The sequence below is a fragment of the Vipera berus genome, assembly GCF_964194415.1.
Source record: "Vipera berus genome assembly, chromosome: W".
Lineage (NCBI taxonomy): Eukaryota > Metazoa > Chordata > Lepidosauria > Squamata > Viperidae > Vipera > Vipera berus.
This window is the reverse complement of record NC_138210.1, coordinates 12,105,364-12,124,795: the sequence shown is the minus strand read 5'-3', so window position 1 is coordinate 12,124,795 and position 19,432 is coordinate 12,105,364. Positions and strand designations below refer to the sequence as shown.

At 42.5% G+C, this 19,432-nt stretch overlaps 2 pseudogenes across 2 annotated transcripts; both read left to right on the top strand.

The window, feature by feature from the left end:
- Window positions 1-177: 177 nt before the first annotated feature.
- Window positions 178-7,621, top strand: LOC308676845 (homeobox protein Hox-B3-like; annotated as a pseudogene). The gene is made up of 3 exons: window positions 178-328; window positions 487-957; window positions 6,947-7,621. The product of its transcript is annotated as a homeobox protein Hox-B3-like (transcript).
- A 9,454-nt stretch (window positions 7,622-17,075) lies between these two features.
- On the top strand, window positions 17,076-19,185 carry LOC308676044 (homeobox protein Hox-B2-like; annotated as a pseudogene). Its single transcript has 2 exons — window positions 17,076-17,480; window positions 18,550-19,185. The product of its transcript is annotated as a homeobox protein Hox-B2-like (transcript).
- The last annotated feature ends 247 nt before the right edge of the window (window positions 19,186-19,432 follow it).

The window sequence follows — 19,432 nt, the reverse complement described above, 5'->3', positions numbered from 1 at the left end:
TATAGGTAATGGTGTAGTCAAAAGAAACAAGCGGACGGACAAAAGGAATTAAACTCTCGAACAACAGAAAAGGGAAAAGCTATTGAGGAATTGATTTCGTGAACAGTTCGCCGGCACGCAGCCTCCCCTCTCTCTGTGTATGTGTATTATATGTATATATCTAGAAATCCTGGCCCAATGGAGAGGGGCGAGGTGAGTCCAGAACACCCGGCAAAAAGCTGTTGGCGGCTGCGGCATCTGCTGCCCGCTTTCCTCCGTAGCCCGCGCCCTATTCATGTCACGCGCTTTTCAGCTGCCAAGATGTATTCAGAGGCCGAGCCATATCATTGTGTGTGCCTTCTAACCTTTCAGGTCAGCTTCCAAAAGGCACCGGGGGAAGGGAAGGGAAGGGCCCCTCGTCACGTGACCCTGGGGGTGCCAATGTCCTTCCACGAGAGGGCTAACCGGAGCCTGGTAGCAGCAAGACAGCGCCTCGGTGAACCCCAGCCATTCAGAAGGCCAGCTACTACGACACCTCCCCGCTCTTTGGGACTTACTTCTACCCGGGGGCTAACGGCTTCGGTTACGAGGGCCCTTCTCTGCAACCCTTCCAGCCCGTGGCTCACGTGGAGAGCGATCACCAGCGGCCTGCCTGCACCCTCCAGTCTCTGGACAAAGCGGCCCCGCTGGCCAAGGCGAAGGACCTGAATGAGAGCTGCCTGTGCTCCAGCTTGCCTCAGGAGCATCACCCGCCCCCGCCCGTCTCGCCACCCACCAACCCCATCACCACCGGCAGCGGCAGTATCACATCCAACACCACCCGCGGCAGTAATAACCATAGCCAATCGGGGGCGGTCAAAAGTGTCCCCAGCAAATCCAGCCTGGCCTCTAGCAATGCAGCCCTCACCAAGCTGATTTTCCCCTGGATGAAAGAGTCGAGGCAAAACGCCAGGCAGAAAAACAGCTCCCCCTGTGCAGGTATTTTCTGCTTTTGGAAATAGCCCCACACTTCCCCATGCACCTACAGTGCTCTCTGCATGCACACAAGCAGGCTCAGTTTGGTTAGACAGCTGGGTGTGGGGTGTAGGAAAGATGTGGTGGATGAGTACAAGCTAGTGCAATATTCTCCTGCTGAAGGGTGGGCAGTGCCAGGCACTGTTTGCAGTGACATGTTTTCCCCTCCCTTGTCTGAAGGTTCTAGACTGGGAACCCAGCCCACTTGGCCCTCGAAGAACATCATTTAACTTAGGGCAGCAACCTGGGTGGAACAACAATCCACATTCATTGGAGCCAGCAGAGCTATGCTGGCTCAGGGTGATGAGGTGTGTGTGTTCCTGTTCCACATATCTGGATTAGAAGAAAATGGATGATCAAGATAGCTCAGAAAAAGGACCTGCTTGGAAATTTGAACACGATGGAAAAGCTTGTTACAGAAGTGAGAGGTGGCTTGCAACAAAGAGGGGAATCTTTCCCAGAAAAAGAGCTGAGAGTGCCAGAAGGAGAATACAACAAGGTGTGGGTAGAATTTGTGAATTGTGCATGAAAGCAGCAGGGCAAAAGTTTAAACTTTGACTTAGATGTAACTGTAAGCCACCCAGAGTTACCCTATGGTAAAATGGGTGGCCAATAAATTAAATAAACAAATAAACAAATGAATAAAATAAAGTTGGCAATGGAGGAGGAACAGGTTCTTCACTTCAATTCCTTATATTAACAACATCCCTCCTACCTCCATTCCTTTAATACTAATCACACATGATGATCAGTATCAGCTACTTACACTGGAGTAATGTTCTGTCTCTCACACCTACACCCATGCAGAGGTTCTGCCACTAGTAAAATTGGGACTCAAAGCACTTCCCTTTTTGATGTCCATAAAGTGAACTTCCAATAGTCCCAGCTGTTGGGCACAATGTAGGTTTCTATAGGTGAGAACAACATTTTGTAATACAGGTAGTCCTCCACTTACAACCACAATTGAGCCCCAAATTTCTGTTGCTAACCAAGACAATTGTAAAATGAATTTTGCCCCATTCTACAAACTTTCTTGCCACAGTTGATAAGTGAATCACTGCAGTTTTTTAAGTTTTTAAGTTAGTAACACACTTAAGTGAATCTGGCTTCCCCATTGACTTTGGTTGTCAGAAGGTTGCAAAAGGTGGTCACATGAACCCAGGACACTGCAACTGTCATAAATACATGACAGTTGTCAAGCGTCCAAATTATGATCACATAGGCACAGGGATGCTGCAAGGGTTGTGTGAAAAATGGTCATAAGTAACTTTTTCAGTGCCCTTGTAACTTTGAACGGTCACTAAACAAATGGCTATAAGTTAAAGACTACTTGTACTCCCTATTAAAAGAAAAAAATAAACCTCCTCTCTAAAGGTAAAACACAATTGAATCAGAAAATTTGCAGTCCTCTTTGTCTCATGACAAGGAGGCTTGCTGGTTTTGTTTAACTGCAGGAGCATTCCTGATGACTCTCCAAACTACTTCTATACACCCTTCCACCATTGAACCCTGTCATCTCCTTCCTCAGTGTGCTGGATCTACAGGTGAAACTCGAAAAATTAGAATATCGTGCAAAAGTTCATTTATTTTAGTAATGCAACTTAAAAGGGGAAACTAATATATGAGATAGACTCATTACATGCAAAGCAAGATAGTGCAAGCCGTGATTTGTCATAATTGTGATGATTATGGCTTACAGCTCATGAAAACCCCAAATCCACAATCTCAGAAAATTAGAATATTGTGAAAAGGTGCAATATTCTAGGCTCAAAGTGTCCCACTCTAATCAGCTAATTAAACCATAAAACCTGCAAAGGCTTCCTGAGCCTTTAAATGGTCTCTCAGTCTGGTTCAGTAGGAATCACAATCATGGGGAAGACTGCTGACCTGACAGTTGTGCAGAAAACCATCATTGACACTCTCCATAAGGAGGGAAAGCCTCAAAAGGTAATTGCAAAAGAAGTTGGATGTTCCCAAAGTGCTGTATCAAAGCACATTAATAGAAAGTTATGTGGAAGGGAAAGGTGTGGAAGAAAAAGGTGCACAAGCAGCAGGAATGACCGCAGCCTGGAGAGGATTGTCAGGAAAAGGCCATTCAAAAGTGTTGAGGACTTTCACAAGGAGTGGACTGAGGCTGGAGTCAGTGCATCAAGAGCCACCACACACAGACAGATCCTGGACATGGGCTTCAAATGTCATATTCCTCTTGTCAAGCCGCTCCTGAACAACAAACAACGTCAGAAGCGTCTTACCTGGGCTAAAGAAAAACAGACCTGGTCTGTTGCTCAGTGGTCCAAAGTCCTCTTTTCTGATGAGAGCAACGTTTGCATCTCATTTGGAAACCAAGGACCCAGAGTCTGGAGGAAGAATAGAGAGGCACACACTGCAAGATGCTTGAAGTCCAGTGTGAAGTTTCCACAGTCTGTGTTGATTTGGGGAGCCATGTCATCTGCTGGTGTTGGTCCACTGTGCTTCATTAAGTCCAGGGTCAACGCAGCTGTCTACCAGGAGATTTTGGAGCACTTCATGCTTCCTTCCGCAGACGAGCTTTATGGGGATGCTGACTTCATTTTCCAGCAGGACTTGGCACCTGCCCACACTGCCAAAAGCACCAAAACCTGGTTCAATGACCGTGGGATTACTGTGCTTGATTGGCCAGCAAACTCACCTGACCTGAACCCCATAGAGAATCTATGGGGCATTGCCAAGAGAAAGATGAGAGACATGAGACCGAACAATGCAGAAGAGCTGAAGGCCGCTATTGAAGCATCCTGGTCTTCCATAACACCTCAGCAGTGCCACAGGCTGATAGCTTCCATGCCAGGCCGCATTGAGGCAGTAATTGCTGCAAAAGGGGCCCAAACCAAGTACTGAGTACATATGCATGCTTATACTTTTCAGAGGTCCGATATTGTTCTATGTACACTCCTTGTTTTATTGATTGCATGTAATATTCTAATTTTCTGAGATTGTGGATTTGGGGTTTTCATGAGCTGTATGCCATAATCATCACAATTATGACAAATCACAGCTTGAACTATCTTGCTTTGCATGTAATGAGTTTATCTCATATATTAGTTTCCCCTTTTAAGTTGCATTACTGAAATAAATGAACTTTTGCACGATATTCTAATTTTTCGAATTTCACCTGTAGAACATGCTTTCTTAAAACCAGACAGTCTAGGCATCATGAGTTATGGTCTCCAATTTATAATGTCTGTTTTTTACAGCTGGCAAAATGTACTTTCATCAAATCCTGAGTTGTGTGCTATACTCTATTTTATATGCCATTGGTTTATCATGGATGCTCACTAATACAGTATCCAACAGAGATTGTTTAATTTGTTGCAGGCATGAAGGCTACTGTTTCCCAATCTCCACCTTCTAATACCATACAAAATGGGTTTTGTCCATATATAATGTAGTCATTTAGTCCAAGTCATGTCTGGTAGGGAAATAGGTTTGTTTGGTTGGTTTGTTTGTTTTGCTTGATATTTACACTATATAATTATTAGGGATAGCAGGTTTTATAGGGGACAAAATTTGTAATAGCCACACATGTCAATGGCTCCAGATTCATTTCTAAGCAAGTTGGTGTCAAGATCCTAAATTCAAATGGAAGCAAGCGAGAATAATATTATTAGAACTAATTTCTAAATATACTAAGGTTACAATTCTCTTTTAGGTATATATTCCTTTGATGTCAGTGAGGTTCCTTTCTTAATATAAAGAGTTTAATTTGAGGAATAAACTTCTTATAGCCAATTCTCTATACCAAGTGATTTTGAATCAGCAGCACTATTCAAAGTTGAGCACTATGACACAGTTCAATTTGGATGAATAATTTGCATGAATGTGTTATTGTGCAAAAGGTACAGAGCTAAATTCATGCTAGAATTAAGAGAGTAGCCAGATTAATATGTTTGAACATGTTAATATGGTCCTACTAAAAGGCAATAGGTAGAATCCCAGTGTGGCATCTATTTGCCTGGAGGCATCACATCACATTTAAAAAACCTTTCAATTAAAAATGAATTGAAAATTGGCATGCTGCATGAGCAAAGTACCATCCTCCAGCATCACCTTTATTAACACCAATGCCTTTGGGCCCCAGTGGACTCCATTAGGTTGTTTTGTTTTTGTTTTTTAAGAAAATAAAAATGATAGGTGGCTGTAGCCCAGTACTATTTCTGGATGCATGTCCACTTGCCCAGAGTAAGGACAACAGCAAACAAAGGTAAGTAGGAAGCACCCTACAGGGAAACATCCACAATGAATGGAGGGTAGCATTCTGATAAATCTGTGTTTTGTTTTCCCCCATGACAGTCATTTGGGGAAATAATAAATTCCCAAGCAGACATTCTAGGAGAGCATTCCACATCATGTTCTAAAATTTCAAATGTGCCAGTGAAAACAAAAGGTTTGGAAGCCCTTGGGACAGATTATATCCAGGTTTTCATTTAGTAGTTCCTCTTGCATATTCACAGCTTCTTTGGATTCTTGAGTAGTCTGTGCATGTTGCATTGAGTAAATACTAATGGGATCATAGCCTAGAATAACAAGTGTATAAATTAGATTCAGTTTCACACATGCCTATGATTCAGAACTAAATGGAAAAGCTCTCCTTCACTGAAAAGTACAATTTTTAGGAAAGAATTTTGTAAAGGCAAGTTCGCAAACCACCTGGCCCTGACAGGCATGTGAACTCTTAGCAGTGTCCACCAAATCTGTATTAACTGCACACTCAAATACTATTTGTCCCACATTAAAACATTTTCTTGAAACTCTTACATTTTCTTTACATCTCTTCTCACTGCAAGAACACAAGAATTTTATTGCACCTTACAACAGTGGTGGGAAAATTACACATTTATTTAATAGATACTAACTATGACTTCAAATTGTGTGTGTTTCACCCAGCTGTAACACATCTCTGTACAACTGTTAATGTACAAACATATCTTTGAGTGTAAGTTTGTTACAATTTAAAACTCTCCCAAATAAGGCAGAGGATAGATGTATGGTTGAAGTGGGTAATAGATTCTTGAGTAATACAATGGTTTAGTCTCATTTCAGATTGTAGATGTAGAAATCATTTGAAAAAAGACAGTTTCCATATTGCACTTGCTTCTATGGTGGGGTGATTTCTACAAGGGGGGGAGCTATTTATTACTAATGGTTTCCCCAATTGCAGTTTCAAATGATTAATCCAGTTGTATTGCCTCAAACCTCTAACACAGAGGTTTGAGGCAGTACAGTTGTTTGCTTAACAGTTGATTTTTCTTGCAAGTCAGGACTGAAGGGTTGGGGAACAATTCCCAGCTCCTTAAACCCCCCACCCAGACTATTTCCATTTACTTTAAAGCACAAAATACAGTAAATACCAGCATTTGGATCTGTATAGAAAGCTTGCTGTCCTTTCCTAAATACATCTTTTGCACTTTTTATTATAAAAATGCTTGGACTCAATCCCACAAGAAGTTCTCCTATGCAGCCCTCCCTTGGAATAAATGGGGGCTTGCAATGGGCATGTGCCTTTCAAAAGTGCAGAGGGTGTGTCTGTGTGTGCATACGCTGGAAGTTGACTTATGAGTTAAACTTCTCAAAGCAGGCAGGTACCCACTTTTGTTGACTCATTCAGACTAGCAGTCTTAATGGGCCATGGGCAGGGCAGGTACTTGATTGATTTTGCCTTGCCAACTTGTTAATTTCCTCTGAAATGGTCTCTCAAATAAATAGCCCTGGATATCTTCTCTGCATGATATGATCAATTTTTCATAAAACGGGGCAGCTTTGGAGAATAGAACTCTTAATAAATGACACAATTATGTAGTGGGAACTGGGGGAGGGTGTAGCCTTCTCACCCATCAGAGGATTTATTAAGAAGCCTGTGCATTCAATTTTCTGCATGTAAGTAATTATCTTTGATTTCATTTCCGGACCTCCTTTCCAGAAAGCTGCAGTGGTGAGAAAAGCCCTCCAGGCTCCTCAGCTTCTAAGAGGGCCCGCACAGCTTACACCAGTGGCCAGCTGGTTGAGCTGGTTCCATTTCAACCGCTACCTTTGCAGGCCACGTCGAGTGGAGATGGCCAACCTGTTAAACCTCAGTGAGCGGCAGATCAAGATCTGGTTCCAGAATCGGAGGATGAAATACAAAAAGGATCAGAAGTCAAAAGGCATTGGGACATCCTCCAGGGAGCCTTCCCCCTCAGGGAGCCCGCCCCAAGCCCTGCAGGCCACTGCAGGCCTCCTGAATGCCCTGCACCCCATGACTTCAAACTATGAAGCACCATCTCCGCCCTCCTTCCACAAATTTCACCAGAATGCCTATGCCATGCCCACTGCCTACCAAAACCCCATCAAAGGATACCTCAGCCAACAGAAGTACACCAACACAGCACCCAAGTACAATTCTCATGTCTTACAGGGTAATGGGGGTGGCAACTATGCCCCCACCAATATGCAAGGAAGCCCAGTCTATGTAGGTGGCAACTACATGGATTCTCAGATGGGCTCCATCCAGCACCATCGGCCTTGCAAGGATAATCCAACCTATACAGACCTTTCTTCTCACCATGCTTCTACTCAGGGTAGAATCTAAGAGGCACCCAAGCTGACGCATCTGTGATGAGAAGCAGGGTAGACTTGGTGGGGAGTTAATAGAGAAGGGAGGCAGACATGGGATTAGTGGGTCAGTGGACAGACTGGTTGTTTGAAACCATGGGCTCTTCCTTTGCAAAAGAGAATGGTCAACAAATATTTGTGTTGAGATCCTTTTTGAAACTCCAAATCTGTTGTTTAAGGGGCACAGTTCATTCATGCTGTGTCTTGCCATTCCTGCCAGATTGATTGGGGTGGCTTCCCTAGGGTGAAAGAGAGCTTAGGAGGCTTATCGCTAGGTCATGCTCTTTGGAGAGGAAGTATTCCTATATATTCCTCTCTAAACGAAAGGTGAAGGCAGCTGACAACCCAGGGCCCTTCATGTGGTTGAGATAAAAATCCTTGGATTATAACAAACAAACCCTAGGGCTCCTGAGCCCCTAGTTGAGCTTTAGAAGGCTCTGTTGTAAGCCCAGGCTAGGGATGGCCAGTCTTCTGCAACCCAAAAGTGCAAAAAAGTCAATATGATTGTGGGAATCAACTTCCATTTTCCTTAGTGTGAGAACTTTAAGAAATGCATCTTAAACATGCTCCATCTTTTGTGTTCTAGTCCAAGGGAATAGACAAGGGTGCAGACAAGGGTGCAGAGTAAACTTGTGCTTTCTTGGACCCACAACTCTTGCCAGTTTTGTGAATATACATGTGGGAGCCATGTTTTAACAGCTCAAGGTAACGTTTTGAATGAAGCAGACCATTTTCATGAGATACTAACTCTCCACAGGCAAGGTGGAGGTGTATTGTAAATATGGAAGCATTGTTGCAGTCTAAAGACAAGCTGAAGAACTGTCCCAACTCACTATATATACTATAGGAGGGTAACTCCATGCCTTTTACAGTTTTGGACTTTGACTTCCATCAGCCCTGGTCAGCTAATAAATAAGTTTTGTGGGAGATGCAGTCTGGATTTGCTAGATGGTAACAGATGCCTACCACTGTTGTACCACCCCTTTTTCATAACTGCTAGAATCTTAATTACTCCCAAGTAAATCTTTGTCAAGGGGAATTCCATGGAAATAATCTGAATGGCAAAAGGAGTCACCATTCTGTCTATTCACAGGTCACATTCCCAATCATGCAGGCAGTAAGCATTCTTAATGAGATTAGGAGCAAATTTTCCAATCATGTCTATGTGTCCTACACAGACCACAAAACTGCAGCCTATTTATATTCAACAGAAGATTTCCTTAAATATACAGTGGTACCTCAGTACTCATTATTCATTGGTTCCAGGAGGTACAATGAGTACCAAAAACAATGAGTACCAAACAAATTTTTCCCATAAGGAATAATGTAGTGTGTCACAAAGCAGCAAACACTGACAATTTCTAGCTTGTGCATCAGGTACCAAATAAACAATGAGTACTGAGTACTGGGACAAAATGTTTGGTTAAAAATGTGTTGAGTACCAAATCTGATGAGTTTCAAAGCATTTGAGTACCAAGGTATCACTGTAGATTGGTTATTGATACATTCATTAAGTCTTCAATTTGATAGGAAGTGTTTGGATGTATGTAAGATTGCCCCATTAAAAAGACCTGCTGAAACCACTGATTGATGGACACAATCTCCCCAAAACAAACAACTTAAGCTGCCATTTATTTCAATCCAGTTTGTGCAAGGGAATTCTCTGCTGAAAGTTGTCTAGCTGTAGAATTTATTTCCATTCATTTCAAGTATTTTCTTTTCTTAGAAGTATGCAAATACTTTTGTTTACAATCATAAATGGGGTATATACAGTAGCTGTTTGGAGACAATCAGCCACACAGGAACATACATTTACAAAGACACACTTACACACAGGGATTTGGTGAAACCCATTTTGATAAGGGGAAAGGGGGATGTGAATTTCACCCCTTTTTAAAATTCCTTTTGAGAATCTATTTCAGATTTGCATTTCATACATGTATTTGTCCTGAGGTTTTGACACAAATGTTTTAAATGTAAAAAAATGTCCTGGTTTTTCTGAACCTTAGAAATCCATTGATTTCTAATCTATTTCTGTTACTTTTTTTAAAAAAAATAATACAACATGCACAAAAAGCTTGGTGTGGATCTTGAATGCACCTCAATATTTCTTATATCTACTTCCTTCTCCCTTAGCTAAGTACTAATCTATCACAATTCTTAAAGGTTTATTTTACAAAGGAGAAAGAGAAATCTAAAGTATTGAATGGAAAACTGTCTTTTTCCATTCCCAGTGTATCTTCACCCGTACGCACCCCGCAACCCCCCCCCGCCAGTTTCCTTCACCAGCCCAACTCTCCATTATCTGCAAAAATACATTCTTACAGATTATATTCCCCTCCCTCTTTAATTCCATCAGGTTTTTTTTCAGAATTGGGCAGTGGAGTGGTTCCTTTGCCAATTAAATTTAACAGCATAATTGTAATTGCTTATACAAATAAAGAAGGGACGCGGTGGCTCAGTGGGTTAGGACGCTGAGCTTGTCGATCGGAAGGTCGGCAGTTTGGCGGGTCGAATCCCGAGTGCCGCGTAACAGAGTGAGCGCCTGTTACTCGTCCCAGCTTCTGCCAACCTAGCAGTTCGAAAGCACGTAAAAATGCAAGTAGAAAAATAGGGACCACTACGGTGGGAAGGTAACAGCGTTCCGTGCGCCTTTGGCGTCTAGTCATGCCGGCCACATGACCACGGAGATGTCCTCGGACAAGCGCTGGCTCTTCGGCTTTGAAACGGAGATGAGCACCGGCCCCTAGAGTCGGAAACGACTAGCACGCATGTGCGGGGGAACCTTTACCTTTACCTTTATACAAATAAAAAAAATCTAACATCTGGAAGGAGAAAAATAGAGACCTCCTAATTGTCCTACCTATCAAAATGATTGCTTACCCTTCTTTACTATTTTTGTTTTAAGGTTATTATTATTATTATTATTATTATTATTATTATTATTATTATTATTATTATTATTAATTTAATTTGTATACCGCCCTTCTCCCGAAGGACTCAGGGCGGTGAACAGGGCAATACATAAAAACAAGATACAAAAATTAAAAATTATTAAAAAGTAATTAAACAGTGCCCGTAATAAATTAATACAGATTAAAAGTTAGAATCCATTTATAAAATCCAACCCCAAGGTTGGTTAAAGGCTGGGGGACTCTCACATCTAATATGTCTTTGTTTTTGTTTGCATAACTTTTCTTGAACATGAACACAGGTTATATTTAATCAGAAACTGTTATGTCCTCCAAATGAAAATGAAGTAAAAGATCCTTTGGAGAGGGGACTTCTTTACTGGCACCTCTTCTTTGGCCTAACATTCTTTCTTGCACTTAGAGTTTACATTTTAATGGCTATATATACAGTACCAACTTTTAAAGGACACACATTGGAATACAATGGAGATGTTATAGCCTGTTTTAAACTATTTTTCCTTTTGTTGCATTATCCCCAACATTTATGTATTTATAAGAAAATTGTACCTTTCTTTTTAATAATGACTTGTTATAAAGGACTATGGTGTCTTTTCTTCAACATTGTAGAACCAAATTTTCTTCTCTATTCTTCCTGTTCTCCCGATTCTTTTTTACTTATTGTAATTTAGGGAAAAGGCCAGTAGTTATCTTTGTACTTAAAATAATGTGTTTAGTTCTACTGAAGGCATGAAATCAGGCTGTACAGGTGAAACTCGAAAAATTAGAATATCGTGCAAAAGTTCATTTATTTCAGTAATGCAACTTAAAAGGGGAAACTAATATATGAGATAGACTCATTACATACAAAGCAAGATAGTTCAAGCCGTGATTTGTCATAATTGTGATGATTATGGCGTACAGCTCATGAAAACCCCAAATCCACAATCTCAGAAAATTAGAATATTACATGCAATCAATAAAACAAGGAGTGTAGCTAGAACATTATCGGGCCTCTGAAAAGTATAAGCATGCATACGTACTCAGTACTTGGTTTGGGCCCCTTTTGCAGCAATTACTGCCTCAATGCGGCCTGGCACGGAAGCTATCAGCCTGTGGCACTGCTGAGGTGTTATGGAAGACCAGGATGCTTCAATAGCGGCCTTCAGCTCTTCTGCATTGTTCGGTCTCATGTCTCTCATCTTTCTCTTGGCAATGCCCCATAGATTCTCTATGGGGTTCAGGTCAGGCGAGTTTGCTGACCAATCAAGCACAGTAATCCCACGGTCATTGAACCAGGTTTTGGTGCTTTTGGCAGTGTGGGCAGGTGCCAAGTCCTGCTGGAAAATGAAGTCAGCATCCCCATAAAGCTCGTCTGCGGAAGGAAGCATGAAGTGCTCCAAAATCTCCTGGTAGACGGCTGCGTTGACCCTGGACTTCATGAAGCACAGTGGACCAACACCAGCAGATGACATGGCTCCCCAAATCAACACAGACAGTGGAAACTTCACACTGGACTTCAAGCATCTTGCAGTGTGTGCCTCTCCATTCTTCCTCCAGACTCTGGGTCCTTGGTTTCCAAATGAGATGCCAAAGTTGCTCTCATCAGAAAAGAGGACTTTGGATCACTGAGCAACAGACCAGGTCTGTTTTTCTTTAGCCCAGGTAAGACGCTTCTGACGTTGTTTGTTGTTCAGGAGCGGCTTGACAAGAGGAATACGACATTTGAAGCCCATGTCCAGGATACGTCTGTGTGTGGTGGCTCTTGATGCACTGACTCCAGCCTCAGTCCACTCCTTGTGAAAGTCCCCAACACTTTTGAATGGCCTTTTCCTGACAATCCTCTCCAGGCTGCGGTCATCCCTGCTGCTTGTGCACCTTTTTCTTCCACACTTTTCCCTTCCACATAACTTTCTATTAATGTGCTTTGATACAGCACTTTGGGAACATCCAACTTCTTTTGCAATTACCTTTTGAGGCTTTCCCTCCTTATGGGGGGTGTCAATGATGGTTTTCTGCACAACTGTCAGGTCAGCAGTCTTCCCCATGATTGTGATTCCTACTGAACCAGACTGAGAGACCATTTAAAGGCTCAGGAACCCTTTGCAGGTGTTATGGCTTAATTAGCTGATTAGAGTGGGACACTTTGAGCCTAGAATATTTTTTTTTATTGAAAAGTTTTAACATACAATTTTTCCCTTAAAAAATCCCCCCTCCCCCACCCTTCTCCCTCCCCCCCTTCCTCTCCCCCCTCCCCCCCTCCCCCCCCACTTCCCAGAGCTAAATACAAGGTATATATAAAAAAAAACAATCATAAACAACCATATACTAACAACCATAAACTCTAAAATCTATCACTCTCTAGCTTATATAGGATAAAACAAACCTTAGTAATATTAAATATATATAAAAAAACTAATATAGAAAAAGAAACAAAGAAAGAAGACTTATTCAAATATAAAACTTCTTAACCCTATACTTATTCTGGATAAACTCAAGCCATTCTCTCCCTTCCATAATATAGCGTTCCTGCAAATAATCTTTCAATTAGGCCGAAATCTTCGCCATTTCAACCAGGTCGGAAACCTTTAAAGTCCACTCTTCTATGGTCGGCAGTTCCTCTTTCCAGTACTAACCTATCAAAAGTCTTGCTGCCGTAATTAAATTCAACATCAACTTAGTATATTCCACCAGACTTTTATCCAAAAAGCCTTAACCTTTTTACAAGTCCACCATATATGAAAATATATTACGTCTTCATCACCGCACCTCCAACATTTAGGCTAATAATTCAGATACATGCTTAGCTTTTTAAAATCTAAATACCATCTATAAAACATTTTGTAAAAATTCTCTCTTAGATTTCAAACTTGTATAAATTTTACATTCCTCACCCAAATCTTTTCCCACCTCCCACTACTTGGCTGTAAGTACGTTGTGAAAGTTCCATAGACTTCTGCTGATCTTGTTCTTTTATCTTTTTTGATCGTTTTAAAGCAGCACGCGTCACCCTCTGTTCTCTGGGATCATCCAAAGGTGTTATAACTTGATCTCCTCCAGCACCATTCTCCTCTGTCTGTCCATCTTCAGCCTCTTGATGTTCTCCTTCTCCAGATCTCTTTGCAGCTTCCAGAAGTGTTAATGGGGTTGCTTTTAAAACATTATTGTAAAAATCACGCGCTTGCATCACAGTAACCAGACGGTACCTTTTACCTTCATGCATCACCATCAACCCAGCTGGGATCTCCCATCTGAACCTTATATCTCGTTGCTTGAGCTCTTGCACAAGAAATGTAAAATCCTTCCTTCTCCTTAAAATCTTTGGAGGAATTTCTTTTAGAACCAGAACTTCTTGATCAGCAATCACGACTTTAGTATCATAGGCAGCTTGTATAACTTCATCTCTAATTTCCCTTTTTGCAAAATAAACCACCACATCTCTAGGCAACTTTCTCTGTCTAGCAATCCATGAGTTCACACGAAACACTTTATCCATGCCTCCTTTTATTTCAGATGCTGGCTGATTCAATACCACTTCGAGAGCCTCAGAAACCAGCTGCTTTAGATCTTCCTTAATATTCTCCTTTAAACCTCTGATTCTAATGGCAAACTGCATCTGGAAATATTGAGCAAGACTCAATTCTCTATCCATTTTGTCTCTTAAATCTTCATTCTCCAATACTTTTGCTTCTAATATGGCATTCTTTTGAGTCAAATCTTCCACTTTTTCATCCAAATCTTCCACACATTCAGCCACTTTATACACTGAAGACAAAATGTCTACCTTCATCACCCTGAACTTCTGTTCCATCCTCTCCTCCATTCTCTCCTCCAACTTCTTCAATTTCTCCTCCATCTGTGCAAATTTATCACCCATTGATTCCAAAATTACCTGGGTATGTTTTTCAAGAGCATCTTGTAAGTCCTTCGATGTCAATACATCAGGAGGATGCAATGCCTGCAATGATGATTGTTGCACCGGAGAAGTTCCAGCACTCCGAAGAGTTTTAGGGGGAGGTTTAGCCGCCATCTTTTACTTTCAATTGTGACGCACTTTCACTTAAAGTTTAAAAAGTCCATCAAGCTCGAGAGTAGAATAAAATAATCCTCTTCACCTTTTCCTCTTGTACCGCTCTGCCTGCTCTTTTTATTCCATAGTCCTTCCTTCAGGCAGGGGTGGTCGCAGACGCCTGGCTCTGCTCCATGAAGTCAGGAGCAGAGGCGCTGGCCAGCTGGGAGCGACCCAGGCTACGGGGGAGTTCGATCCTTCGGCCGCCCAAGCTGCAAGCTCAGGCGGCCCCGGAGAACTCGACCCCTACCTGGGGCCTCACCCCCTCCTCTTCTCCCGAGGAGGGGGCTTCAAATTCGCCCGAACAGCTGATCGGCGCTGTTTCGGGCGAAAATCACTCAGCTGAGCCGCGGGCAGCCCGGGAAGGCTGTCTCCGGCGCCGCGCAGCCACCGGAAGTCTTTGAGCTAGAATATTGCACCTTTTCACAATATTCTGATTTTCTGAGATTGTGGATTTGGGGTTTTCATGAGCTGTACGCCATAATCATCACAATTATGACAAATCACGGCTTGCACTATCTTGCTTTGCATGTAATGAGTCTATCTCATATATTAGTTCCCCCTTTTAAGTTGCATTACTGAAATAAATGAACTTTTGCACGATATTCTAATTTTTCAAGTTTCACCTGTACAATTACAGGTGAAACTCGAAAAATTAGAATATTGCATGCTTATACTTTTCAGAGGTCCGATATTGTTCTATGTACACTCCTTGTTTTATTGATTGCATGTAATTTTCTAATTTTCTGAGATTGTGGATTTTGGGTTTTCATGAGCTGTACGCCATAATCATCACAATTATGACAAATCACGACTTGAACTATCTTGCTTTGCATGTAATGAGTCTATCTCATATATTAGTTTCCCCTTTTAAGTTGCATTACTGAAATAAATGAACTTTTGCACGATATTCTAATTTTTCGAGTTTCACCTGTAGTTCTGCCCACATAGGCTTTTGGAATTCTTTTTTCCTTACAAGCCATCTATTTCTCTCAGATTTAAGGTTTTCATGCCACCCACATGGAAGTTTGAACTGACAAAGATTTTATGTTTTGCCTCTTTCCTCTACTGAAGATTTCCATCTCTATTTTCTAGTATAGTGGAGGCTAGAGAGAAATGCAACTTGAACAAACAAATGGCAAACAGCATTCTAGATTTTAAGATGCTCTTTTGTTTTTTATCTCTCTTATCCCCATCTCAATTTCCCACCTGCTAGCCTTCAAAATATTTTATTTTATAACTTTACCAATCAAGTCCAAATCTGTGGGAAAAAAATCATCTTTCAGATATTCTGATAAACATTCAAATTCTTTAAGTAGTGAGCAAAGCCTGGGCTGTCAGAAGTCTTTGGTGAGAAAAGATTGATCACCTTCCTCTCCCCTTCAGACTCTGTTCTTTATTCACTCAGTTTGTGGGCAACTTTAAAAAGGGGGAGGGATGGATACCTGGAAACATTCTAAGACACATCCTTAAGAACCAGTTTTTATATTTGAAAAAGGGCTTTAAAAATTAAATCTATGATCCCAGAAAATATACATTTGAGAGGGGAGAAGAGATAAACTATGGGGAGGGAAAAAGTGTTAGAATTCTTCCCTTTATTCTTAAAGAAACTTTTTACAGATCTTTATTTAGTAAGTTATATCTTCTTTCCCCATCATCTTAAACATTCCAAGGTCTCTAAGCGGTTGCTCTAGAATGTGTTAGCTTTTGAAAGTCCTTTCAAACTGATTTGAATTGAACAGTTTGGAATATTTTTAATCCAGATAAGTTTCAAAACAGCTGTTTCTCATGAGTTTGTTTCATTCCATTTCAGTGTGGCTGGTTGAACATGAGAAGTGTCTTTATTTTCCCTGGGGTATTTTTTCTGTATACCTGATGTCTGTCCTCTCTTTCAAAACCCCATCCCCCCCTGCCCCCCTTCATTCATTCTTTTGGATTGGGCCTGCCACTCAATCCATTTGCCAGATGAACTTAAAAGGTAAACTGTAACCATTACCACCTGCTTAGCCCCCACTATTGTCTCTTCAGTCAAACCTTCAAGAGCACCTTCCTCTGGATTTAGCTTTTGTAATCAGCACTAGAAATCTCCAAAAATCTGACAAGTGGGAGTATTACTGTTATTATTGTCATGGTTGCTATTATTATTAGCCATGATGGTGAGGTGGGGGGGGACCCCAACCCTCTGTTTTCAACTAGGTTGGCCCTGCTAGTGGGCCAGCCAGGTCACATGATGAGGAATTGGCTGCAATTTATCCCTGTTCAGCAGTTTAATGGAGCAAGGTCCCCATATGCCTGTTTTATCAGCAATATAAGATATTAAAAAATAAAAAGGTGGGTAGAAGAGGGAGAGGAGATTGCAAATAATACTTATACTAAAAAGGATATAGAATATTGGAAGGACCTGAAAGATCCAGCACTCCTTCCCCACCCATTCGCATCCCCTGCTCCCTCCCTTTTGCACTGGGCCTCTGGAAAAAGCCATGAATTTTGAATTTGAGAGGGAAATAGGCTTCATAAACAGCCAGCCATTGCTAGCAGAGTGTCTGACGTCCCTTCCCACTGTCCTGGAGACATTTCAAAGTTCATCAATCAAGAAACCACCAACATTAATTCTTCTTCCTTTGGAACAAACCCTCCTTGGCTTGAATCCATGTTCCAGTAGCCAGCCTACGCCTAGCCAAAAGAGAGCAAGGCTAAAGCAGGCCCAGAAAGCCATGCTCCAGCCTTCTGCCCTGGGTGCAGAATTTCCCTGGATGAAGAAGAAATCTTTTATGAAAGCCCACCAGGGCCCTGCCTCTTTGTCTCCCACCTGTTCTGTGCCTGGATCTGTCCCCCCCTCCCACACTTGTCTTGCAGGTATGTATGTATACAGTAAAGGGGGTGGGGTAGAGTGAACATTTGGGTGGCTGGCAGGGTGGAGGGAAGAGACAAATTTTCTGCTATTCAAAACTCATGGTCTTGGAAAAGGAGGCAAAGGAATACCCATTTTCCATTTCTAATCTGAATTACTGAAAGATTAGAATGGATGATTCCTTCCTTCCTTCCTTCCTTCCTTCCTTCCTTCCTTCCTTCCTTCCTTCCTTCCTTCCTTCCTTCCTTCCTTCTCCAGCCTCAGCCAATGTTCAGAAGTGAATAATTCCACTTCTATCTCCCCTATTCTACAATGTTTTCAGCTCTGTTATATGGCATCTTCCTCTGTGACTGTGTTTGGACTCTTACTGGTGCTTTGGGAAGCATGGGGAGTGGTATACAGTACTCTGCTTCTATTTCCAGTGTAGTGGAGTGAGGAACAGAAAGAAGGCAGAGGGAAAACCCAATCTTTTTTCCCCTTTCCCCTCTCTAGTTCAGGCTAGTGGACAGTACAGGCTAGCTTTGGGGGCTTTTCATTTCTTAGGTTGGTGATAGGGAGATACAACTTTCAAGGCGAGCTTGCCTTTTTCTCTGTTTTTGGTATTCATGGTTTATGTTATTTTGCTTGCTCAGAGTTGGTTTTAGGTCACTTAGTTAAGGAATATCCTCCTCTTACAGAGGACATACATAGAAAGACACAACACAAAGGCAAGGATAAGCAACAACAAACCAACACTCACTCTTGAATGTGGATTCCTCTATAGCTGAATGCCAGGGAGCTCTTCCAAAATGCACTCCCCCCAGTCCCTATACGCATTTGGCATTAACCTTGTCCTGTTTCTATACTGTTCTCTGGTTCTTGGACAAAGTGGAAAGACCGAGCCGTTTTGCGCTGTGTGTCCCTGGGTGAAGAGGCATCCGGGTGGTCGGGGAGTGCCCCACAAAACTTTGCAAGATGCTCAAGCCATTTAAAATGGCTCTCTCCCCTCCCCTTTCCCGTCCCGTAGTCCCGCACCCACCCCCAAGAAAAAAACGATGACGGAACCCTTCGTTTAGCGGCCGGTTGGTGTTACTTTGTATAATTCTGCTGTCTTCCCCCTCCAGACGGCTTATACCAACACGCAGCTCCTGGAGTTGGAGAAGGAGTTCCATTTTAACAAATACTTCTGCAGACCCCGCCGGGTGGAGATCGCGGCTTTGTTGGACTTGACTGAAAGGCAAGTGAAGGTCTGGTTCCAGAATCGTCGGATGAAGCACAAGAGGCAAACACAGCACAGCATAGACCCCAGCGAAGGGGACCAAGACAACAGCCAAGAAGAGGGGGAAGCCGAAGACAGCCTCTCCTCCTGCGGAGGGGCGCGGAAGATGCCTTGTCCCTACCCAGCCAGCAACCACAGCAGAGAGGCTCGGAGGGCTCCAGAGCCTTACCCAACGCCTAGCTAGGGCAGAGCTCCGACCGTGGAGCCCAGAGGGAGCGCCGACGCTCGCACCACCTCCTTCGCCTCGTCCTCCTCCTCTGCCTCCTCTCCGGGCGAAGCATTCTCGGAAAATGATAGGTCCCCTTTGTTGCCGCTGGACGCGAGCACCTTTTCGGCGAATTCCTGCCCACAGGCCTCAGGAGAGGTTTCGTCCAGCCTCCAGGGCTGCGCAGATAGCCCTGTAAGTTTCTCCCTAGAAGACCTGAACTTTTTTATCAGCACGATGTGTGCGTTGGATCTGCCCCATTTCAATTTCCAGTAACCTCTCGCGCCCTTTCCCCGTTTATTATCTGCCTTGGGTAATATGCCCCTATAAATAATACAGAGAAGCGTATGCACACACCATCCCCAGTTAAGCCCAGTCATTTCAAACCACTGCTTTTTAACCACCCTCCCATTTTCTCATAGTACTACATGGGGAAAAAGGTAACCTTGGAGAGAAAGGTGTATGTCTTCAGTGAAATTATCGCGTTAAATAATTACGGTCAGATTTTTTTTCCAAAGGGAAG